The sequence below is a fragment of the Myodes glareolus genome, chromosome 21 (assembly GCF_982192425.1).
Source record: "Myodes glareolus chromosome 21, mMyoGla1.1, whole genome shotgun sequence".
Lineage (NCBI taxonomy): Eukaryota > Metazoa > Chordata > Mammalia > Rodentia > Cricetidae > Myodes > Myodes glareolus.
The window spans coordinates 650,994-664,316 of NC_142046.1; positions in this window are offsets into that span (position 1 = coordinate 650,994).

Consider the following 13,323-nt stretch of genomic DNA (forward strand, 5'->3'; position numbering starts at 1 on the left):
CACAGTGAATTGAAGTGTTGGAACCGACTGCTTCTCTTTCAGAGAAACGCATGTGAGTTTCTGGTGAATGCTTGTTAGTAGCTTAAGGCACTTTCAAAGGAAAGTGATTTTCTCTGAAAGGACATAATTTAGAAAGTGAAGCAACACTCCATTCACTTTGCACAGTGAATTGAAGTGTTGGAACAGAATGCTTCTCTTTCAGAGAAACGGATGTGAGTTTTTTATGAATGCTTGAAAGTAGTTTAAGGCACTTTCAAAGGAAAGTGATTTTCTCTGAAAGGACAGCATTTAGAAAGTGAAGCAACACTCCATTCACTTCGCACAGTGAATTGAAGTGTTGGAACAGTCTGCTTCTCTTTCAGAGAAACGCATGTGAGTTTCTTCCTAATGCTTGCAAGTAGCTTAAGGCACTTTCAAAGGAAAGTTATTTTCTCTGAAAGGACAGCATTTAGAAAGTGAAGCAACACTCCATTCACTTCGCACAGTGAATTGAAGTGTTGGAACAGTCTGCTTCTCTTTCAGAGAAACGCATGTGAGTTTCTTCCTAATGCTTGCAAGTAGCTTAAGGTACTTTCAAAGGAAAGTGATTTTCTCTGAAAGGACAGCATTTAGAAAGTGAAGCAACACTCCATTCACTTCGCACAGTGAATTGAAGTGTTGGAACAGACTGCTTTTCTTTCAGAGAAACGCATGTGAGTTTCTTCCTAATGCTTGCAAGTAGCTTAAGGCACTATCAAAGGAAAGTGATTTTCTCTGAAAGGACAGCATTTAGAATGTGAAGCAACACTCCATTCACTTCGCACAGTGAATTGAAGTGTTGGAACAGACTGCTTCTCTTTCAGAGAAACGCATGTGAGTTTTTTATGATTGCTTGCAAGTAGCTTAAGGCACTTTCAAAGGACAGTGATTTTCTCTGAAAGGACAGCATTTAGAAAGTGAAGCAACACTCCATTCCCTTCGTGCAGTGAATTGAAGTGTTGGAACAGAGTGCTTCTCTTTCATATAAACTCATTAGTGTTTCTTGTGAATGCTTGCAAGTTGCTTAAGGCACTTTCAAAGGAAAGTGATTTTCTCTGAAAGGACATAATTTAGAAAGTGAAGCAACACTCCATTCACTTCGCACAGTGAATTGAAGTGTTGGAACAGACTGCTTCTCTTTCAGAGAAATGCATGTGAGTTTCTGTTGAATGCTTGTAAGTAGCTTAAGGCACTTTCAAAGGAAAGTGATTTTCTCTGAAAGGACAGCATTTAGAAAGTGAAGCAACACTCCATTCACTTCGCACAGTGAATTGAAGTGTTGGAACAGACTGCTTCTCTTTCAGAGAAACGCATGTGAGTTTCTGGTGAATGCTTGTAAATAGCTTAAGGCACTTTCAAAGGAAAGTGATTTTCTTTGAAAGTACAGCATTTAGAAAGTGAGGCAACACTCCATTCACTTCACACAGTGAATTGAAGTGTTGGAACAGACTGCTTCTCTTTTAGAGAAACGCATGTGAGTTTCTTCCTAATGCTTGCAAGTAGCTTAAGGCACTTTCAAAGGAAAGTGATTTTCTCTGAAAGGACAGCATTTAGAAAGTGAAGCAACACTCCATTCACTTCGCACAGTGAATTGAAGTGTTGGAACAGTCTGCTTCTCTTTCAGAGAAACGCATGTGAGTTTCTTCCTAATGCTTGCAAGTAGCTTAAGGCACTTTCAAAGGAAAGTGATTTTCTCTGAAAGGACAGCATTTAGAAAGTGAAGCAACACTCCATTCACTTCGCACAGTGAATTGAAGTGTTGGAACAGACTGCTTCTCTTTCAGAGAAACGCATGTGAGTTTCCGGTGAATGCTTGTAAGTAGCTTAAGGCACTTTCTAAAGAAAGTGATTTTCTCTGAAAGGACAGCATTTAGAAAGTGAAGCAACACTCCATTCACTTCGCACAAAGAATTGAAGTGTTGGAACAGACTGCTTCTCTTTCAGAGAAACGCATGTGAGTTTCTTCCTAATGCTTGCAAGTAGCTTAAGGCACTATCAAAGGAAAGTGATTTTCTCTGAAAGGACAGCATTTAGAAAGTGAAGCAACACTGAATTCACTTCGCACAGTGATTGAAGTGTTGGAACAGACTGCTTCTCTTTCAGAGAAACGCATGTGAGTTTTTTATGAATGCTTGAAAGTAGTTAAAGGCACTTTCAAAGGAAAGTGATTTTCTCTGAAAGGACAGCATTTAGAAAGTGAGGCAACACTCCATTCACTTCACACAGTGACTTGAGGTGTTGGAACAGACTGCTTCTCGTTCAGAGAAATGCATGTGAGTTTCTTCCTAATGCTTGCAAGTAGCTTAAGGCACTTTCAAAGGAAAGTGATTTTCTCTGAAAGGACAGCATTTAGAAAGTGAAGCAACACTCCATTCACTTCGCACAGTGAATTGAAGTGTTGGAACAGTCTGCTCCTCTTTCAGAGAAACGCATGTGAGTTTCTTCCTAATGCTTGCAAGTAGCTTAAGGCACTTTCAAAGGAAAGTGATTTTCTCTGAAAGGACAGCATTTAGAAAGTGAAGCAACACTCCATTCACTCCGCACAGTGAATTGAAGTGTTGGAACAGACTGCTTCTCTTTCAGAGAAACGCATGTGAGTTTCCGGTGAATGCTTGTAAGTAGCTTAAGGCACTTTCGAAGGAAAGTGATTTTCTCTGAAAGGACAGCATTTAGAAAGTGAAGCAACACCCCATTCACTTCGCACAGTGAATTGAAGTGTTGGAACAGACTGCTTCTCTTTCAGGGAAATGCATGTGAGTTTAAGTTGAATGCTTGTAAGTAGCTTAAGGCACTTTCAAAGAAAAGTGATTTTCTCTGAAAGAACAGCATTTAGAAAGTGAAGCAACACTCCATTCACTTCGCACAGTGAATTGAAGTATTGGAACAGACTGCTTCTCTTTCAGAGAAACGGATGTGAGTTTCTGGTGAATGCTTGTAAGTAGCTTAAGGCACTTTCAAAGGAAAGTGATTTTCTCTGAAAGGACAGTATTTAGAAAGTGAAGCAACACTCCATTCACTTCGCACAGTGAATTGAAGTGTTGGAACAGACTGCTTTTCTTTCAGAGAAACGCATGTGAGTTTCTTCCTAATGCTTGCAAGTAGCTTAAGGCACTATAAAAGGAAAGTGATTTTCTCTGAAAGGACAACATTTAGAAAGTGAAGCAACACTCCATTCACTTCGCACAGTGAATTGAAGTGTTGGAACCGACTGCTTCTCTTTCAGAGCAACGCATGTGAGTTTCTGGTGAATGCTTATAAGTAGCTTAAATCACTTTCAAAGGAGAGTGATTTTCTCTGAAAGAACAGCATTTAGAAAGTGAAGCAACACTCCATTCCCTTCGTGCAGTGAACTGAAGTGTTGGAACAGAGTGCTTCTCTTTCATATAAACGCATTAGTGTTTCTTGTGAATGCTTGCAAGTTGCTTAAGGCACTTTCAAAGGAAAGTGATTTTCTCTGAAAGGACATAATTTAGAAAGTGAAGCAACACTCCATTCACTTCGCACAGTGAATTGAAGTGTTGGAACAGACTGCTTCTCTTTCAGAGAAACGCATGTGAGTTTCTGTTGAATGCTTGTAAGTAGCTTAAGGCACTTTCAAAGGAAAGTGATTTTCTCTGAAAGGACAGCATTTAGAAAGTGAAGCAACACTCCATTCACTTCGCACATTGAATTGAAGTGTTGGAACAGACTGCTTCTCTTTCAGAGAAACGCATGTGAGTTTCTGGTGAATGCTTGTAAGTAGCTTAAGGCACTTTCAAAGGAAAGTGATTTTCTCTGAAAGGACAGCATTTAGAAAGTGAGGCAACACTCCATTCACTTCACACAGTGAATTGAAGTGAGGGAACAGACTGCTTCTCTTTCAGAGAAACGCATGTGAGTTTCTTCCTAATGCTTGCAAGTAGCTTAAGGCACTTTCAAAGGAAAGTGATTTTCTCTGAAAGGACAGCATTTAGAAAGTGAAGTAACACTCCATTCACTTCGCACAGTGAATTGAAGTGTTGGAACAGTCTCCTTTTCTTTCAGAGAAACGCATGTGAGTTTCTTCCTAATGTTGCAAGTAGCTTAAGGCACTTTCAAAGGAAAGTGATTTTCTCTGAAAAGACAGCATTTAGAAAGTGAAGCAACACTCCATTCACTTCGCACAGTGAATTGAAGTGTTGGAACAGACTGCTTCTCTTTCAGAGAAACGCATGTGAGTTTCCGGTGAATGCTTGTAAGTAGCTTAAGGCACTTTCAAAGGAAAGTGATTTTCTCTGAAAGGACAGCATTTAGAAAGTGAAGCAACACTCCATTCACTTCGCACAGTGAATTGAAGTGTTGGAACAGACTGCTTCTCTTTCAGAGAAATGCATGTGAGTTTAAGTTGAATGCTTGTAAGTAGCTTAAGGCACTTTCAAAGGAAAGTGATTTTCTCTGAAAGGACAGCATTTAGAAAGTGAAGCAACACTCCATTCACTTCGCACAGTGAATTGAAGTGTTGGAACAGACTGCTTCTCTTTCAGAGAAACGCATGTGAGTTTCTGGTGAATGCTTGTAAGTAGCTTAAGGCACTTTCAAAGGACAGTGATTTTCTCTGAAAGGACAGCATTTAGAAGGTGAAGCAACACTCCATTCCCTTCGTGCAGTGAATTGAACAGTTGGAACAGAGTGCTTCTCTTTCATATAAACACATTAGTGTTTCTTGTGAATGCTTGCAAGTTGCTTAAGGCACTTTCAAAGGAAAGTGATTTTCTCTGAAAGGACATAATTAAGAAAGTGAAGCAACACTCCATTCACTTCGCACAGTGAATTGAAGTGTTGGAACAGACTGCTTCTCTTTCAGAGAAATGCATGTTAGTTTCTGTTGAATGCTTGTAAGTAGCTTAAGGCACTTTCAAAGGAAAGTGATTTTCTCTGAAAGGACAGCATTTAGAAAGTGATGCAACACTCCATTCACTTCGCACAGTGAATTGAAGTGTTGGAACAGTCTGCTTCTCTTTCAGAGAAACGCATGTGAGTTTCTTCCTAATGCTTGTAAGTAGCTTAAGGCACTTTCAAAGGAAAGTGATTTTCTCTGAAAGGACAGCATTTAGAAAGTGAAGCAACACTCCATTCACTTCGCACAGTGAATTGAAGTGTTGGAACAGACTGCTTCTCTTTCAGAGAAACGCATGTGAGTTTCTGGTGAATGCTTGTAAGTAGCTTAAGGCACTTTCAAAGGAAAGTGATTTTCTCTGAAAGGACAGCATTTAGAAAGTGAAGCAACACTCCATTTACTTCGCACAGTGAATTGAAGTGTTGGAACAGACTGCTTCTCTTTCAGAGAAACGCATGTGAGTTTCTGGTGAATGCTTGTAAGTAGCTTAAGGCACTTTCAAAGGAAAGTGATTTTCTCTGAAAGGACAGCATTTAGAATGTGAAGCAACACTCCATTCACTTCGCACAGTGAATTGAAGTGTTGGAACAGACTGCTTCTCTTTCAGAGAAACGCATGTGAGTTTCTGGTGAATGCTTGTAAGTAGCTTAAGGCACTTTCAAAGGAAAGTGATTTTCTCTGAAAGGACAGCATTTAGAAACTGAAGCAACACTCCATTCACTTCGCACAGTGAATTGAAGTGTTGGAACAGACTGCTTCTCTTTAGAGAAACGCATGTGAGTTTTTTGTGAATGCTTGAAAGTAGTTTAAGGCACATTCAAAGGAAAGTGATTTTCTCTGAAAGGACAGAATTTAGAAAGTGATGCAACACTCCATTCACTTCGCACAGTGAATTGAAGTGTTGGAACAGACTGCTTCTCTTTCAGAGAAACGCATGTGAGTTTCTTCCTAATGCTTGTAAGTAGCTTAAGGCACTTTCAAAGGAAAGTGATTTTCTCTGAAAGGACAGCATTTAGAAAGTGAAGCAACACTCAATTCCCTTCGTGCAGTGAATTGAAGTATTGGAACAGAGTGCTTCTCTTTCATAGAAACGCATTAGTGTTTCTTGTGAATGCTTGCAAATTGCTTAAGGCACTTTCAAAGGAAAGTGATTTTCTCTGAAAGGACAGCATTTAGAAACTGAAGCACAACTCCATTCACTTCGCACAGTGAATTGAAGTGTTGGAACACACTGCTTCTCTTTAAGAGAAACGCATGTGAGTTTTTTGTGAATGCTTGAAAGTAGTTTAAGGCACTTTCAAAGGAAAGTGATTTTCCCTGAAAGGACAGCATTTAGAAAGTGAAGCAACACTCCATTCACTTCGCACAGTGAATTGAAGTGTTGGAACAGACTGCTTCTCTTTCAGAGAAACGCATGTGAGTTCCTGGTGAATGCTTGTAAGTAGCTTAAGGCACTTTCAAAGGAAAGTGATTTTCTCTGAAAGGACAGCATTTAGAACGTGAGGCAACACTCTATTCACTTCACACAGTGAATTGAAGTGTTGGAACAGACTGCTTCTCTTTCAGAGAAATGCATGTGAGTTTCTTCCTAATGCTTGCAAGTAGCTTAAGGCACTATCAAAGGAAAGTGATTTTCTCTGAAAGGACAGCATTTAGAAAGTGAAGCAACACTCCATTCACTTCGCACAGTGAATTGAAGTGTTGGAACAGACTGCTTCTCTTTCAGAGAAACACATGTGAGTTTCTTCCTAATGCTTGCAAGTAGCTTAAGACACTTTTAAAGGAAAGTGATTTTCTCTGAAAGGACAGCATTTAGAAAGTGAAGCAACAATCCATGCACTTCGCACAGTGAATTGAAGTGTTGGAACCGACTGCTTCTCTTTCACAGAAACGCATGTGAGTTTCTGGTGAATGCTTGTAAGTAGCTTAAGGCACTTTCAAAGGACAGTGATTTTCTCTGAAAGGACAGCATTTAGAAAGTGAAGCAACACTCGATTCCCTTCGTGCAGTGAATTGAAGTGTTGGAACAGAGGGCTTCTCTTTCATATAAACGCATTAGTGTTTCTTGTGAATGCTTGCAAGTTGCTTAAGGCACTTTCAAAGGAAAGTGATTTTCTCTGAAAGGACATAATTAAGAAAGTGAAGCAACACTCCATTCACTTCGCACAGTGAATTGAAGTGTTGGAACAGACTGCTTCTCTTTCAGAGAAACGCATGTGAGTTTCTGGTGAATGCTTGTAAGTATCTTAAGGCACTTTCAAAGGAAAGTGATTTTCTCTGAAAGGACAGCATTTAGAAAGTGAAGCAACACTCCATTCACTTCGCACAGTGAATTGAAGTGTTGGAACAGACTGCTTCTCTTTCAGAGAAACGCATGTGAGTTTCTGGTGAATGCTTGTAAGCAGCTTAAGGCACTTTCAAAGGAAAGTGATTTTCTCTGAAAGGACAGCATTTAGAAAGTGAAGCAACACTCCATTCACTTCGCACAGTGAATTGAAGTGTTGGAACAGACTGCTTCTCTTTCAGAGAAACGCATGTGAGTTTCTGGTGAATGCTTGTAAGTAGCTTAAGGCACATTCAAAGGAAAGTGATTTTCTCTGAAAGGACAGCATTTAGAAACTGAAGCAACACTCCATTCACTTCGCACAGTGAATTGAAGTGTTGGAACAGCCTGCTTCTCTTTAAGAGAAACGCATGTGAGTTTTTTGTGAATGCTTGAAAGTAGTTTAAGGCACTTTCAAAGGAAAGTGTATTTCTCTGAAAGGACAGAATTTAGAAAGTGATGCAACACTCCATTCACTTCGCACAGTGAATTGAAGTGTTGGAACAGACTGCTTCTCTTTCAGAGAAACGCATGTGAGTTTCTTCCTAATGCTTGTAAGTAGCTTAAGGCACTTTCAAAGGAAAGTGATTTTCTCTGAAAGGACAGCATTTAGAAAGTGAAGCAACACTCAATTCCCTTCGTGCAGTGAATTGAAGTATTGGAACAGAGTGCTTCTCTTTCATAGAAACGCATTAGTGTTTCTTGTGAATGCTTGAAAAATGCTTAAGGCACTTTCAAAGGAAAGTGATTTTCTCTGAAAGGACAGCATTTAGAAACTGAAGCACAACTCCATTCACTTCGCACAGTGAATTGAAGTGTTGGAACACACTGCTTCTCTTTAAAAGAAACGCATGTGAGTTTTTTGTGAATGCTTGAAAGTAGTTTAAGGCACTTTCAAAGGAAAGTGATTTTCTCTGAAAGGACAGCATTTAGAAAGTGAAGCAACACTCCATTCACTTCGCACAGTGAATTGAAGTGTTGGAACAGACTGCTTCTCTTTCAGAGAAACGCATGTGAGTTTCTGGTGAATGCTTGTAAGTAGCTTAAGGCACTTTCAAAGGAAAGTGATTTTCTCTGAAAGGACAGCATTTAGAACGTGAGGCAACACTCTATTCACTTCACACAGTGAATTGAAGTGTTGGAACAGACTGCTTCTCTTTCAGAGAAATGCATGTGAGTTTCTTCCTAATGCTTGCATGTAGCTTAAGGCACTATCAAAGGAAAGTGATTTTCTCTGAAAGGACAGCATTTAGAAAGTGAAGCAACACTCCATTCACTTCGCACAGTGAATTGAAGTGTTGGAACAGACTGCTTCTCTTTCAGAGAAACACATGTGAGTTTCTTCCTAATGCTTGCAAGTAGCTTAAGACACTTTTAAAGGAAAGTGATTTTCTCTGAAAGGACAGCATTTAGAAAGTGAAGCAACAATCCATGCACTTCGCACAGTGAATTGAAGTGTTGGAACCGACTGCTTCTCTTTCAGAGAAACGCATGTGAGTTTCTGGTGAATGCTTGTAAGTAGCTTAAGGCACTTTCAAAGGACAGTGATTTTCTCTGAAAGGACAGCATTTAGAAAGTGAAGCAACACTCGATTCCCTTTGTGCAGTGAATTGAAGTGTTGGAAGAGAGGGCTTCTCTTTCATATAAACGCATTAGTGTTTCTTGTGAATGCTTGCAAGTTGCTTAAGGCACTTTCAAAGGAAAGTGATTTTCTCTGAAAGGACATAATTAAGAAAGTGAAGCAACACTCCATTCACTTCGCACAGTGTATTGAAGTGTTGGAACAGACTGCTTCTCTTTCAGAGAAATGCATGTGAGTTTCTGTTGAATGCTTGTAAGTAGCTTAAGGCACTTTCAAAGGAAAGTGATTTTCTCTAAAAGGACAGCATTTAGAAAGTGAATCAACACTCCATTCACTTCGCACAGTGAATTGAAGTGTTGGAACAGACTGCTTCTCTTTCAGAGAAACGCATGTGAGTTTCTGGTGAATGCTTGTAAGTAGCTTAAGGCACTTTCAAAGGAAAGTGATTTTCTCTGAAAGGACAGCATTTAGAAAGTGAAGCAACACTCCATTCACTTCGCACAGTGAATTGAAGTGTTGGAACAAACTGCTTCTCTTTAAGAGAAACGCATGTGAGTTTTTTGTGAATGCTTGAAAGTAGTTTAAGGCACTTTCAAAGGAAAGTGATTTTCTCTGAAAGGACAGAATTTAGAAAGTGATGCAACACTCCATTCACTTCGCACAGTGAATTGAAGTGTTGGAACAGACTGCTTCTCTTTCAGAGAAACGCATGTGAGTTTCTTCCTAATGCTTGTAAGTAGCTTAAGGCACTTTCAAAGGAAAGTGATTTTCTCTGAAAGGACAGCATTTAGAAAGTGAAGCAACACTCAATTCCCTTCGTGCAGTGAATTGAAGTGTTGGAACAGACTGCTTCTCTTTCATAGAAACGCATTAGTGTTTCTTGTGAATGCTTGCAAATTGCTTAAGGCACTTTCAAAGGAAAGTGATTTTCTCTGAAAGGACAGCATTTAGAAACTGAAGCACAACTCCATTCACTTCGCACAGTGAATTGAAGTGTTGGAACACTCTGCTTCTCTTTAAGAGAAACGCATGTGAGTTTTTTGTGAATGCTTGAAAATAGTTTAAGGCACTTTCAAAGGAAAGTGATTTTCTCTGAAAGGACAGCATTTAGAAAGTGAAGCAACACTCCATTCACTTCGCACAGTGAATTGAAGTGTTGGAACAGACTGCTTCTCTTTCAGAGAAACGCATGTGAGTTTCTGGTGAATGCTTGTAAGTAGCTTAAGGCACTTTCAAAGGAAAGTGATTTTCTCTGAAAGGACAGCATTTAGAACGTGAGGCAACACTCTATTCACTTCACACAGTGAATTGAAGTGTTGGAACAGACTGCTTCTCTTTCAGAGAAATGCATGTGAGTTTCTTCCTAATGCTTGCAAGTAGCTTAAGGCACTATCAAAGGAAAGTGATTTTCTCTGAAAGGACAGCATTTAGAAAGTGAAGCAACACTCCATTCACTTCGCACAGTGAATTGAAGTGTTGGAACAGACTGCTTCTCTTTCAGAGAAACACATGTGAGTTTCTTCCTAATGCTTGCAAGTAGCTTAAGGCACTTTCAAAGGAAAGTGATTTTCTCTGAAAGGACAGCATTTAGAAAGTGAAGCAACAATCCATGCACTTCGCACAGTGAATTGAAGTGTTGGAACCGACTGCTTCTCTTTCAGAGAAACGCATGTGAGTTTCTGGTGAATGCTTGCAAGTAGCTTAAGGCACTTTCAAAGGACAGTGATTTTCTCTGAAAGGACAGCATTTAGAAAGTGAAGCAACACTTCATTCCCTTCGTGCAGTGAATTGAAGTGTTGGAACAGAGTGCTTCTCTTTCATATAAACACATTAGTGTTTCTTGTGAATGCTTGCAAGTTGCTTAAGGCACTTTCAAAGGAAAGTGATTTTCTCTGAAAGGACATAATTTAGAAAGTGAAGCAACACTCCATTCACTTCGCACAGTGAATTGAAGTATTGGAACAGACTGCTTCTCTTTCAGAGAAATGCATGTGAGTTTCTGTTGAATGCTTGTAAGCAGCTTAAGGTACTTTCAAAGGAAAGTGATTTTCTCTGAAAGGACAGCATTTAGAAAGTTAACCAACACTCCATTCACTTCGCACAGTGAATTGAAGTGTTGGAACAGACTGCTTCTCTTTCAGAGAAACGCATGTGAGTTTCTGGTGAATGCTTGTAAGTAGCTTAAGGCACTTTCAAAGGAAAGTGATTTTCTCTGAAAGGACAGCATTTAGAAAGTGAGGCAACACTCCATTCACTTCACACAGTGAATTGAAGTGTTGGAACAGACTGCTTCTCTTTCAGAGAAACGCATGTGAGTTTCTTCCTAATGCTTGCAAGTAGCTTAAGGCACTTTAAAAGGAAAGTGATTTTCTCTGAAAGGACAGCATTTAGAAAGTGAAGCAACACTCCATTCACTTCGCACAGTGAATTGAAGTGTTGGAAGAGACTGCTTCTCTTTCAGAGAAACGCATGAGTTTCTGGTGAATGCTTGTAAGTAGCTTAAGGCACTTTCAAAGGAAAGTGATTTTCTCTGAAAGGACAGCATTTAGAAAGTGAAGCAACTCTCCATTCACTTCGCACAGTGAAATGAAGTGTTTTAACAGACTGCTTCTCTTTCAGAGAAATTCATGTGAGTTTAAGTTGAATGCTTGTAAGTAGCTTAAGGCACTTTCAAAGGAAAGTGATTTTCTCTGAAAGGACAGCATTTAGAAAGTGAAGCAACACTCCATTCACTTCGCAGAGTGAATTGAAGTGTTGGAACAGACTGCTTCTCTTTCAGAGAAACGCATGTGAGTTTCTGGTGAATGCTTGTAAGTAGCTTAAGGCACTTTCAAAGGAAAGTGATTTTCTCTGAAAGGACAGCATTTAGAAACTGAAGCACAACTCCATTCACTTCGCACAGTGAATTGAAGTGTTGGAACACACTGCTTCTCTTTAAGAGAAACGCATGTGAGTTTTTTGTGAATGCTTGAAAGTAGTTTAAGGCACTTTCAAAGGAAAGTGATTTTCTCTGAAAGGACAGCATTTAGAAAGTGAAGCAACACTCCATTCACTTCGCACAGTGAATTGAAGTGTTGGAACAGACTGCTTCTCTTTCAGAGAAACGCATATGAGTTTCTGGTGAATGCTTGTAAGTAGCTTAAGGCACTTTCAAAGGAAAGTGATTTTCTCTGAAAGGACAGCATTTAGAACGTGAGGCAACACTCTATTCACTTCACACAGTGAATTGAAGTGTTGGAACAGACTGCTTCTCTTTCAGAGAAATGCATGTGAGTTTCTTCCTAATGCTTGCAAGTAGCTTAAGGCACTATCAAAGGAAAGTGATTTTCTCTGAAAGGACAGCCTTTAGAAAGTGAGGCAACACTCCATTCACTTCGCACAGTGAATTGAAGTGTTGGAACAGACTGCTTCTCTTTCAGAGAAACACATGTGAGTTTCTTCCTAATGCTTGCAAGTAGCTTAAGGCACTTTCAAAGGAAAGTGATTTTCTCTGAAAGGACAGCATTTAGAAAGTGAAGCAACACTCCATTCACTTCGCAGAGTGAATTGAAGTGTTGGAACAGACTGCTTCTCTTTCAGAGAAACGCATGTGAGTTTCTGGTGAATGCTTGTAAGTAGCTTAAGGCACTTTCAAAGGAAAGTGATTTTCTCTGAAAGGACAGCATTTAGAAAGTGAAGCAACACCACATTCACTTCGCACAGTGAATTGAAGTGTTGGAACAGACTGCTTCTCTTTCAGAGAAACGCATGTGAGTTTCTGGGGAATGCTTGTAAGTAGCTTAAGGCACTTTCAAAGGAAAGTGATTTTCTCTGAAAGGACAGCATTTAGAAAGTGAAGCAACACTCCATTCCATTCGTGCAGTGAATTGAAGTGTTGGAACAGACTGCTTCTCTTTCAGAGAAACGCATGTGAGTTTCTGGTGAATGCTTGTAAGTAGTTTAAGGCACTTTCAAAGGAAAGTGATTTTCTCTGAAAGGACAGAATTTAGAAAGTGATGCAACACTCCATTCACTTCGCACAGTGAATTGAAGTGTTGGAACAGACTGCTTCTCTTTCATAGAAACGCATTAGTGTTTCTTGTGAATGCTTGCAAATTGCTTAAGGCACTTTCAAAGGAAAGTGATTTTCTCTGAAAGGACAGCATTTAAAACTGAAACACAACTCCATTCACTTCGCACAGTGAATTGAAGTGTTGGAACACACTGCGTCTCTTTAAGAGAAACGCATGTGAGTTTTTTGTGAATGCTTGAAAGTAGTTTAAGGCACTTTCAAAGGAAAGTGATTTTCTCTGAAAGGACAGCATTTAGAAAGTGAAGCAACACTCCATTCACTTCGCACAGTGAATTGAAGTGTTGGAACAGACTGCTTCTCTTTCAGAGAAACGCATGTGAGTTTCTGGTGAATGCTTGTAAGTAGCTTAAGGCACTTTCAAAGGAAAGTGATTTTCTCTGAAAGGACAGCATTTAGAACGTGAGGCAACACTCTATTCACTTCACACAGTGAATTGAAGTGTTGGAACAGACTGCTTCTCTTTCAGAGAAATG